This window comes from Rhinoraja longicauda, chromosome 26 (genome assembly GCF_053455715.1).
Source record: "Rhinoraja longicauda isolate Sanriku21f chromosome 26, sRhiLon1.1, whole genome shotgun sequence".
In the NCBI taxonomy this organism is placed as follows: domain Eukaryota; kingdom Metazoa; phylum Chordata; class Chondrichthyes; order Rajiformes; family Arhynchobatidae; genus Rhinoraja; species Rhinoraja longicauda.
In genome coordinates, this window is record NC_135978.1 from 13123778 (window position 1) to 13136549 (window position 12772).

At 43.1% G+C, this 12772-nt stretch overlaps 1 protein-coding gene across 1 annotated transcript in view; it reads right to left on the reverse strand.

Annotated features, from left to right (window-relative positions):
* Nucleotides 1-638: 638 nt before the first annotated feature.
* The window catches only part of fkbp6 (FKBP prolyl isomerase 6), a 37493-nt gene continuing 25359 nt past the window's right edge, over nucleotides 639-12772 (reverse strand). The window contains exon 9 of the mRNA XM_078422249.1: nucleotides 639-724. The gene's annotated coding sequence lies outside the window, so the exon portion shown is untranslated. The remainder of the gene's footprint in view (nucleotides 725-12772) is intronic.

A 12772-nucleotide genomic window follows, 5' to 3' on the forward strand; every position in this document is an offset into this window, starting at 1 on the left:
TATTAACCAGCACCTGCAGTTCTTTGTTTCTGCTTCTTTATAATTGGACTCACTTCACAGAGATGGCCCATGATATGAATTCGAAGCTGTGTGTAGTTTATCTATTTAATTGAAGCTTTGCAAAGGCCAGACAGCTTTAAGTAACCGTACTGTTTATTTAAACCAAAATTAAACATACCTCTCCACAATAGAATATACACAGAAAAATGACTGCCAGCTGATTCACTCCTTTGAGGTTACTGGTGCCTCTCTACCAGTGTGAGAGCAAATGTCCATTGCATTATCAGCACATACGTACGCACTTAAAATCTAAATGATGCCACCGACCAGTGGATTTATTTTTTAAAAAATCAAATTATCCAAGGAGCTTGGTCCCCATCACAAAATATTGAACACTGTGCAGCTTCAATCGAGCAGCTCAGTTTTTCTTTCTCTACAATGATCGCTCATGCGATCTACAAGAAACTGACAGAGTGCATGTGCAGTGCTAGACGTCCGGAACAACGTAGCTGGTTGACACTCTTTTACATTGTCCCAACTATTTTTCAGGAACAGAAGAGGTGCCACCCGGAACATGCGAGTTGCCTAGAAAACAATTAACCAGCTTTGCCAAAATACGTTAACATATTGAATTGTGCTTCCAATTGAAACATTTGTAGGTTCAATCTTTCCTGTACAAACAGATTCCATTCCTTCACTGGGCCTTCATCAGATTTGTCAAGTCCTGTCAAGAAAAGGACAAGTGTCAGCAATGTATAAATCACCGGAATATAATTTAACCCCAAGGATTTGTTCTAACCCAATCTGTCGGCAGGAATCTCACATGATTAAGCTGGTTCTCCATCTGCTTCACTGGGCCACAGAATGGACAATCAACTGGGTCCCGTCAAGTATCCACCAGCCAGGTTAGGCTGAAACTACTCACCTCTAGATGTAACCGACCCTTCCTTTCTATCCCTCAGCTTCCTTCCTCTACAAGATCCCGTTCACAGTGGGTGACGGTAATACAGTTGGAGGGCCGATCCTTTTAAAAAAAAAAAGTTTCTTCCAGCCCATTTCCACACACAATATAAATGAGCTGAAATCTGTTCAATGCTGAGAGAGAAATGCTGGCAGGTCACTGGGGGAATTTCCTGCTCATACAACGTCACTGGGTTTGTTTTTAGTAACATCCGTCAGGCGGGTGGGATCTCAATTTAATTCTCAGCTGAAAGATGATGGAGCAGCACCTCTGCATTGCATCAGGCTGTCAGTCCTAACAATCCCTTTGTTGGCCAACGGTGGTAACAACTGAATACAAAGAACTACAGGGTCAAAGCAGGAGGGACTAAATAGTTTGGTGAAATGTGAAAAATGATAAGGAATTGGCTAAGAGAGAAGGTACTTGGCACAGCTAAAAAATAGACAATAGACAATAGGTGCATGAGGAGGCCATTCGGCCCTTCGAGCCAGCACCGCCATTCAATGTGATCATGGCTGATCATTCTCAATCAGTACCCCGTTCCTGCCTTCTCCCCATACCCTCTGACTCCGCTATCTTTAAGAGCTCTATCCAGCTCTCTCTTGAATGCATTCAGAGAATTGGCCTCCACTGCCTTCTGAGGCAGAGAATTCCACAGATTCACAACTCTCTGACTGAAAACGTTTTTCCTCACCTCTGTTCTAAATGGCCTACCCCTTATTCATAAACCGTGGCCCCTTGTTCTGGACTCCCCCAACATTGGGATCATGTTTCCTGCCTCTAACGTGTCCAACCTCTTAATAATCTTATAGGTTTCGATAAGATCTCCTCTCATCCTTCCAAATTCTGGTGTATACAAGCCTAGTCGCTCCAGTCTTTCAACATATGATAGTCCTGCCATTCCGGGAATTAACCTAGTAAACCTACGCTGCAGGCCCTCAATAGCAAGAATATCCTTCCTCAAATTTGGAGACCAAAACTGCACAAAGTACTCCAGGTGCGGTCTCACTAGGACCTGTACAGCTGCAGAAGGACCTCTTTGCTCCTATATTCAACTCCTCTTGTTATGAAGGCTAACATTCCATTGGCTTTCTTCACTGCCTGCTGTACCTGCATGCTTCCTTTCAGTGACTGATGCACTAGGACACCCAGATCTCATTGTACGTCCCCTGTTCCTAACTTGACACCATTCAGATAATACTCTGCCTTCCTATTCTTACCACCAAAGTGGATAACCTCACACTTATCCACATTAAACTGCATCTGCCATGCATCTGCCCACTCACACAACCTGTCCAAGTCACCCTGCAACCTCATAGCATCTTCCTCACAGTTCACACTACCACCCAGCTTTGTATCATCTGCAAATTTGCTAATGGTACTTTTAATCCCTTCATCCAAGTCATTAATGTATATTGTAAATAGCTGTGGTCCCAGCACATAGCCCTGCGGTACCCCACTAGTTACTGCCTGCTATTCTGAAAGAGACCCATTTATCCCCACTCTTTGCTTTCTGTCTGTCAACCAATTTTCTATCCATGTCAGTACCCTACCTCCACTACCATGTGCTCTAATTTTGCCCACTAATCTCCTATGTGGAACCTTGTCAAAGGCTTTCTGAAAGTCAAGGTACACCACATCCACCGGCTCTCCCCTGTCAATTTTCCTGGTTACATCCTCAAAGAATTCCAGAAGATTAGTCAAGCGTGATTTCCCCTTCGTAAATCCACACTGACTCGGAACAATCCTGTTACTACTATCCAAATGCTCCGCAATTTCGTCTTTTATAATTGACTCCAGCATCTTCCCCACCACTGATGTCAGACTAACTGGTCTATAATTTCTCATTTTCTCTCTCCCTCCTTTCTTAAAAAGTGGGAAATCTCAGCACATTTCCCTTGTTGTCAGTATCGTAGGCTCCAAAAGTCTGATTTACAGTAGATAAGAAATCTTGATACAAATGTTTTAATATTGATCATTCAGAAACAGACCAAAAAGAAACACATGTTTCACTCACATGTATCCACAGTGCAGGAAGGCATGTTGGAAAGTGGGGAAAGGATTATTGGGAGATTGTACAGAAAAAGCTTGGATGGCTTGGGATGATCCACTCAAAGAGACAGAGATTGGCATAACATGCACAACAGCAGGACCAGACCAAGACAAAAGAGGTGGCAGATGCTGGAATGTGGAATAAAGACAGAACACTGGAAGAACTTAGCACGTCAAGCATATTGTGGAAGCAAAAGGTGTAGGTCGACATTTCGAGTCAAGACCCTGCATCAGGCCTGAGAGGGAAGACAAAAAACTGCAAATATATAGCACTGCAAAAGGAGAGTCAATGATGAAGACACAAAGAAGAAATTGCAGGGGGAAGGAGCTGAAGAAGTGAAGTGATTGAAGGAATGAAGCGAGGCAATGGAGGATCCGAGGGATATGTGAAGATTAGCAATATAAGGCAAGCATGCCACTAAAGGCATAGATGAGAATTCTATGGTCAACTGGATGGAACTCTGGGCATGGAAAAAGAATGGGGACTTTACACAGCTGTGTTAGTGTGAATGAGCAGCAACATGTAGAAGATAAAAATAGGAAAAATTAATCCCAAATCGTGTTAAGCAATAACAGTAGTGCAAAAGGTCTAAGTGGAAAATGGGAATAAGGCACAGAAAATGTGAACAGGCTCAAGATGGTAATAGGGAGTTGAAACATTCAGCAGGTAATTAGATAGGAATTGGGAGCAGAAGGAGCTCATCGACGTTTTGAGCCCCTCTGCCAATCGTCGCTCATTTGATCCTCTGCCTCAGCACCGTTTTCCCGCCCTGTTCCCACATCCCTCGATTCCACTAATATCCAAAAATCTATCAATCTATTTTGAATGAACTCAATGACTGAGCCTCTACTGCCCACTGGGTTAAAAAATTCCTAACATCCACCACCCAGTGTGAAGAAATTTCTCCTCATCTTTGTTCTAAACAACCAACCCCTTTTTCTGAATTTGTGCCTCCCGATTCTGGACACTTTAGCCAATGAAAACATCCTCCCTGCAACCAGCTCGCAAGCCCTGCAAGAATTTTCTAGATTTCCGCTCATTCTTCTAAATTTCAGAAAATACAGACCACATCTACAGTAAGTCTCGTCTTGCAACAACCCACCATTCTTGGAACCAGACTAATTAAACTTCGCAACACTCCCTTCAATGAAATACATCAATACATCCTTTTTTAAGTAAGGAGATCAAAGGTATACACAGAACTCCATGTGTGGTCTCACCAAGGCTCTATCCTATTGCAATAAAACATCCTCCCTTCTATCATATCATATCATATCTTTTCGGCCCACCAAGTCCGTGCCGCCCAGTGATCCCCGTAACATTAACACTATCCTACACCCACTAGGGACAGTTTTTACATTTACCCAGCCAATTAACCTACATACCTGTACGTCTTTGGAGTGTGGGAGGAAACCGAATATCTCGGAGAAAACCCACGCAGGTCACGGGGAGAACGTACAAACTCCTTACAGTGCAGCACCCGTAGTCAGGATCGAACCTGAGTCTCCGACGCTGCATTCGCTGTAAAGCAGCAACTCTACCGCTGCGCTACCGTGCCGCCCATTCAGATCCTCTGGTACTAAAGACTAATATACCAATTGCCTTCCTGACACAAGTCCTTAGGACTTTGATGGTATGAGACTGGTAGATTTTCCAGACTTTTGTTATTTTACTCCTATCAATACCTAAATAGACTTTTATTTCGCTTTCTTTGAGATGTCACACAATGCTATAATCATTTTTCCAGTGAATTTAGGGAGCAGGAAATATACAAGGTTCAGCTGCAAACCTACCCATCATTCTGACCCTTGGTGTTCTGGACCCCAACTCCTGGGCAAATTCAGCCCAGGGTTTGTACCCCCAATGCATGGTCTGCCTAAGCTCAATTCAACAAAATAGTCAAAACCAAAACAGATGAGGAATTGAACACCCACAGATAAGGAGAGGACAAGGCGAAGTATGTTGATATCTATAGTTGTAAGCAGCTCCAGCAACAAGGCCGGTACTTAACGCACGATTGAATCTTAACGGACCATGCAATATCTTTGCTTCAAAAATATAATATATATTTAACAAAGCAGGTTCGGTTACACCGACACGAGATCAGTGAGACAGCTCAAAATCCAAATGTAATTCAGCATGTCACTGCAGCAAGAAGAATTCCTCCCCACCTCAACACCAAACTTAACCAGGTATGAACTTTCCAATCTCAACACTCAATTCTACTTTTTAGATTTTTGTCGCATTTATCATGTAAAGTTTATGGTTTGATTGAGAAAATATTTCAAACCTGATCTGCAGGTGGATTGCAGAGGTTGACTGATCGGGTATCAAAAAAACCTTATTAAACCCAAGAGCAGTTATACTGGATATCATGGTCCAGCTGCAAACATTCAAACCATGTCAACTGCAAGAGATTACTGGGATATTTCTCCAGGAAACGGAATCCGCTTCAGGAGTCAAAATTGATGGGGTGATAATCTGCTTCTTACGTTAAGGCAGCCTGAATTTATGGGCAGTGTGTCCTCTCCCCTCTCTACTGTGTGAAGATTAGAAGCTCTCCAGTTTCCAGTTGATGTGTGAACATTCAGTCCCCAACCCTCAGTGGAGCTCCCTCACAATCGTCTCCACTGTGGTGGGCAACCCCAACTGATGAATCCCTGCTGAATCACAAATAAAATTCACAGCCATGCCAATTTTAGGGAATGTAATGCACAATAATACTCAGACAAATCCCGCCACACTTCAAAGCTGCTCAAATGTCAGCAGCAGTCTAACTGCTGTAAAATCAACAGCATATTTAGAAACATTGCAGCTCACTCACAAGTGTTCCTTTTCTAGTTCAATTTAAAGTAAACTTTTTATTTGGCTTGCAAGCAATATATTTATTTTCTGCCTCTCAAACTTGGTTCAACAGTACTTCAAAGCTGAGAACAAATCATATTCAATGAAAGGCCTTGGAGTTGGGTTACTGCTATGTAGGTAAAGCAGTTCAGCACAAACAGTGCTAAAAAGTGTATTAATAACTGCTTCGGGTGGTTACGCTGGCTGAGGGCAGGACAAAAGTAGAACTTTCTGTGTTGAACACTCAAACTACACTGCTTAAACTCCCCCTCAATTAGAACAGGCAGCTGTGAAGCCAATTTAACACAGTGTCTAAATGTGCCTTTTCTCCCCTCCAGCTACTTATGACCCTGTTTCTTTCTCCCCTTCCCTTACACTATTCCAGCTGGATCCCCTTCCCCGGCTCTCCCTCGGTTATCCCCATCTGTCTCCATCCCTCAGCAAGTTCCATTTTGTACTTCCATCCCTATCACATTCCAGAATATGCAGCTCCTCCGCTTATCTCCTCCCAGCATCTGTGGTTCTCTCAACCCTTCCCTCCCCCACCTAACTTATCTGCCAACAAAATCCCTCCTCACCTGTATCAACCTATTGCTTGCTAGTTCAACCCATCCGTCCTCCCACCACCTTGTACTGCTGCTTCCTGCCTAATCTTTGATCTCGACCTGAAAATGGTCTTGATCTGAATACCCTGTTCATGGGCGCATCTCTCAGTATCTTCAAAAGTTACATCAAATTAGTTCCACTTTTGCTGCGGGGATAGTTGGAGAGTCCATGGGCAAATCAAACAAGGATACCCCTGTACAAAATAAAAGAGAATTCAACTGCATGAATAAGCCAAATGTGGAAGTTGGAAAATCAACAGTAAATACGTCAAACTATCCCAAAATTCTACATGTCTGTGCGCCCCAATTGCAGCTTAAATCATAGGAGCTGCACTTCCTGTTCCTGCACGTAATTTAGTGTCATCTTGATTCAATGGCCGCTAATGTGCACACTTAATGAATCTACGGACATCACTTCACTAACAATAATCCAGGAGCACGGGTTCATGTTACACCTCAAAAAAGATGGTGAGAATTGTTTCCTTTTAACACTTCTCACAATGTTCACCAGCTCCTCCTGGACCTGGATCCCCCCCCCCATTCCAGCCTACTGCAGGAGCGAGCCCAGGCTTGGACAGACACGGGCAGCACGGTAGCACAGCGGTAGAGTTGCTGCTTTACAACGAATGCAGCGCCGGAGACTCAGGTTCGATCCTGACGACGGGTGCTGCACTGTAAGGAGTTTGTACGTTCTCCCCGTGACCTGCGTGGGTTTTCTCCGAGATCTTCGGTTTCCTCCCACACTCCAAAGACGTACAGGTATGTAGGTTAATTGGCTGGGTAAATGTAAAAATTGTCCCTAGTGGGTGTAGGATAGTGTTAATGTACGGGGATCGCTGGGCGGCACGGACTTGGAGGGCCGAAAAAGGCCTGTTTCCGGCTGTATATATATGATATGACAAGTGAGGACTTCTTTTTTTAACTCAGGAACAGGATTGTTCAGGCAACAGTTGTGAATTTGAATAATTTACATGTGGATTTGAGCGTAATTGGTTGTCATGCAGATGCTGCCTACACTTGGTGAATTAGCTATGTCAGCATGCAGTCTGTCAGATTCAGTTTAGTTTAGTTTACAGATACATCGTGGAAACAGGCCCTTCGGTCCACCGAGTCCACACTGATCAGCGATCCCTGCACATTAACACTATCCTACACACACTAGGAACATTTACCAAGCCACCTAACCTACAAACCTGTAAATCTCTGGAGTGTGGGAGGAAACCGAAGATCTTGGAGAAAACCCATGAGGTCATGGGGAGATCGTACAAACTCCGTACAGACAGCACCCATAGTCGGGATCAAACACGGGTCTCCGGCGCTGCAAGGCAGCAACTCTACCGCTGCGCCACAGTGGCCGCAGTTGAGGGCACCATAAGGAATTTGTCCCTTTTAGCATTTACTGGGTGATGAAAGATTTATCAGGAGTATGATGGAACACCATTCATTGGATATTCAGCCAAAATAATCCTGGTTTGGTCCACTTTGCTTTATTTGTGCCCTGACTATTAATTTCATATTTGCTCCTGGGTCCCTGTACCTGAAGTATGTTGGAAGCACTTTAACAATCGGGATGACTACTACAGAATTCTCTTTCTGCAACCTCTAACATTTGGAATCAACTACAAGATGTTCCCACATCCTTCATCGGCACATGTTCTAAACTGCATTACTCCTTCATCACAGTGTCAACATCCTGGTATTACTCACCCAAACACACTGCAGGGCAGAAATGTCACTGTGCTCCAAGGAAAAGGTCCGTTACATTCTCAAAGCAAGTGGGATAGGTATATGGTGTAACCATGTCCACTCCAACCAAAAACAAAACACACACCCGTAAAAGAGAACATATTCCACCTCCAGAATATCCCAAATTGTTTTACAACCAAATACTTTTGAAGCAGTCTTTACTATAATAGACAAATTTGGTAGTTAACTTGCTCAGAACCTCCTCTAACCACAGCTGTGAGCTAATGACAGGAAAATATAATTTAAAAAAAAGTGACGAGTTGAGTGATAAATATTTGTGAAGATACCAAGATGATCTTCTCTGCCCCTTTTCAGATTGTATTATGATGTTTGTTCAGCCTAACAGGAGAGATGGGTCTCAATTTAATCGTTCATTTAAATGAAGGCACCACAGATGTGAAGTTCTGTCACATAGCTGATATGTCTAAGTAGCTCCAGATCATCAAATCACTGAGGTGCAGTTTGGATCCATGACCTTCTGATAAAAGTGAGTGAGGAACCACTGAGCCAAAACAGAAGAATGAAGGGACGCAGAGGTTAGCCGTTTATAACCCCTTTAATTTCCCCCAAATGGCCTCAACATGCATCTTGGCTGCACGTCCCCTTCTTCAGCCTGAAAGGATATACATTACAGCTTTTTGTCAAGCTCTCTCCTGTAATTATAATTACAAAATTCACAAAAGGTGAGATGATGATTAGTGCTGAGGCCCTAGAGACAGTAAGCAGTGTACTTCGTGGCAAAAGCACTTTCTGCATTCGCTCCAAGGCTATCGCTTTACACAAAACGGAGTTTGTTGAATCCTTCAGAGCTGGCCAGCACAAACACGGAGCGCTGGTGAGGGGATGACCATGTGATGCAGGGCTAATGATCGATGCCAGCAAACGAAGAGGACAAGAACAGGCAAGGGTTGTCTAAGAGTCATCACAAACTTCTCCCGGGCTGTCAGCAATGTCAGTGTGATGAGGTGACACACAAGCCAGTATTAACTACCTCATGGATGGGATGGTTTATGATGAGCTAGGGCTTGTGGAATTATTGGCAGATTAAACTCGTGGACGGAAAGAGACTTGGATGAAGAAGTGGAAGGCGGTGATAAATGTAAATATGTCTGAGGCGCAGGGGGTAAATGACTAGAAGAATTGGCAGGGGCCAGTTCGGGGCCTTCTGCTGTGAACAAAAGAGGGATTAAAGCCAAATGAGCCTCAGGACCATAAGACATAGGAGCAGAATTAATCCATTAAGCCCATCAATTCTCCTCCGTCATTCAATCATGGCTGATCTATTTTTGCCTCTCAACCCCATTCTCCTGGCTTCTCCCTGTAACCTTTGGCACCCTTATTAATAAGACCCTATAATCTCTGCTTTAAAAATACCCAATGACTTGGCTCCCACAGCCATCTGTGGCAACGGGTTCTACAGATTCACCACTCTCTGGCTAAATAAATTCCTCCTTCTCTACATTCTAAAGGTACATCCTTTCATTCTGACCCCTGTGGAACACCACTGGTCACTGGCAGGTAAACCAGAAAAGACCCCCTTTATACCCACTCTTTGCCTTCTGCCAGTCGTCTAATCTTCTATCCATGCTAGTACCTTGCCTCTAATACCATGGGCTCCGATCTGGTTTAGCTGCCTCATGTGTGGCACCTTAATAAAGGCCTTCTGAAAATCCAAGTAAACACCATCCACTGATTCTTTGGTCTATCCTGCTTCTTACTTCCTAAAAAAGCTCCAAAAGATTTCTCAGGTAAGACCTCTCCTTCACAAAACCACACTGACTTTGGCTTATTTTATCATTCACTTCTAAGTACCTTGAAACCTCGTCCTCAATAACCATATAACCATATAACAACTACAGCACGGAAACAGGCCCGTTCGGCCCTACCAGTCCACGCGGACCACTCTCTCTGACCCAGTCTCATCTACCTGCTCTCAGACCATAACCCTCCAATCCCCTCTCATCCATATACCTATCCAATTTACTCTTAAATAATAAAATCGAGCCTGCCTCCACCACTTCCACCGGAAGCCCATTCCATACAGCCACCACCCTCTGAGTAAAGAAGTTACCCCTCATGTTACCCCTAAACTTTTGTCCCTCAATTCTGAAGTTATGTCCCCTTGTTGGAATCTTCCCCACTCTCAAGGGGAAAAGCCTACCCACGTCAACTCTGTCCGTCCCTCTTAAAAATTTAAAAACCTCTATCAAGTCCCCCCTCAACCTTCTACGCTCCAAAGAATAAAGACCCAACCTGTTCAACCTCTCTCTGTAGCTTAAGTGCTGAAACCCAGGCAACATTCTAGTAAATCTCCTCTGTACCCTCTCCATTTTGTCGACATCCTTCCTATAATTTGGCAACGAGAACTGCACACCATACTCCAGATTCGGCCTCACCAATGCCCTGTACAATTTTAACATTACATCCCAACTTCTATATTCGATGCTCTGATTTATAAAGGCAAGCATACCAAACGCCTTCTTCACCACCCTATCCACATGAGATTCCACCTTCAGGGAACAATGCACAGTTATTCCCAGATCCCTCTGTTCCACTGCATTCCTCAATTCCCTACCATTTACCCTGTACGTCCTATTTTGATTTGTCCTACCAAAATGCAGCACCTCACACTTATCAGCATTAAACTCCATCTGCCATCTTTCAGCCCACCCTTCCAAAAGGCCCAAGTCTCTCTGTAGACTTTGAAAATCTACCTCACTATCAACTACTCCACCTATCTTAGTATCATCTGCATATTTACTAATCCAATTTGCCACACCATCATCCAGATCATTAATGTAAATGACAAACAACAGTGGACCCAACACAGATCCTTGGGGGTACTCCACTAGACACTGGCCTCCAACCTGACATACAGTTGTCAACCATTACCCTCTGGTATCTCCCATTCAGCCATTGTTGAATCCATCTTGCAACCTCACTATTAATACCCAACGATTTAACCTTCTTAATCAACCTTCCATGTGGAACCTTGTCAAATGCCTTACTGAAGTCCATATAGACAACATCCACAGCCTTGCCCTTATCAATTTCCCTGGTAACCTCTTCAAAAAATTCAAGAAGATTAGTCAAACATGACCTTCCAGGCACAAATCCATGTTGACTGTTTCTAATCAGGCCTTGTTTATCCATATAATTATATATATTGTCCCTAAGTATCTTTTCCATTAATTTTCCCACCACAGACGTCAAACTAACAGGTCTATAATTGCTAGGTTTACTTTTAGAACCTTTTTTAAACAAAGGCACAACATGCGCAATGCGCCAATCTTCCGGCACCATCCCTGTTTCTAATGACGTTTGAAATATTTCCGTCATAGCCCCTGCTATTTCTGCACTAACTTCCCTCAATGTCCTAGGGGATATCCTATCAGGACCTGGAGACTTATCCACTTTTATATTTTTCAAAAGTGTCCATACCTCCTCTTCTTTAATCCTCATAATTTCCATCACTACTCTACTTGTTTCGCTTACCTCACATAATTCAATATCCTTCTCCTCGGTGAATACCGAAGAAAATTAATTGTTTAATATCTCCCCCATTTCTTCCGGCTCAGCACATAGCTGTCCACTCTGACTCTCTAATGGACTAATTTTATCCCTCGCTATCCTTTTGCTATTGACATATCTGTAGAACCCCTTGGGGTTTACTTTTACATTACTTGCCAAAGCAACCTCATATCTTTTTTTCGCTTTTCTAATTTCCTTCTTAAGATTCCTTTTACATTCTTTATATTCCTCAAGAACCTCATTTACTCCCTGCTGCTTATATTTATTGTATATCTCCCTCAATAATGGACTCTAAAATTTTACCTACCACAGATAATTTCCTTTCTCATGCCTCACTCCTTTTTTAAACAGATAAACGACGACATTGGAAAAAAGATTCCCTTCCTTTGAACTATGATTTGGATGTGAGGAATAGACAGAAAACTAATGGACTCAAGTAATTAATGGCCATAGGGATACGGATGGTTGGAGTATTTCATATTGTCAGGAAGGGCCAAGACTTAATTAATACAAATAGTTTTTGCTTGATAGTATGGTTAGTGGGGAGGCAGAAAGAGGGTAAAAAGGTTAAAAAAAGAATGTTCCGTTCAAAGGACAATACAGATGGGTGGCAAGTGTGGACATAATGATAGATAAGCATACTATAAATTGATTACACTTTGGTGTTAGTACATTAAATGAGTGGGGAAAAGTCAATAATTAGGTGCAGAGTATGTTGTTTCCTACAAAGAAACAGTGTTCAGTGACCCAGTGTGAACTGAGGAGATCCAAATGGAGAAAGGACAGCCATCCCATGTTCAATGCTACCAGCATGCGAATAACTTTACAGGTTCACCCACAATATATAAGATGGGATTCTCTCCTCTGGATTGGAGCTGATTTTCAAGATAAATTGTAAACTGTTCAACCTCTTCCCTCTCGCACCAAAACAAAGCTCACTCCAACCTTAGACAATTAGCTGTGATGCACAGACGACACTTGTGAGCACACACTCAAGCTCCAAATCATCACTAACTCATCCACTGAAGGCAC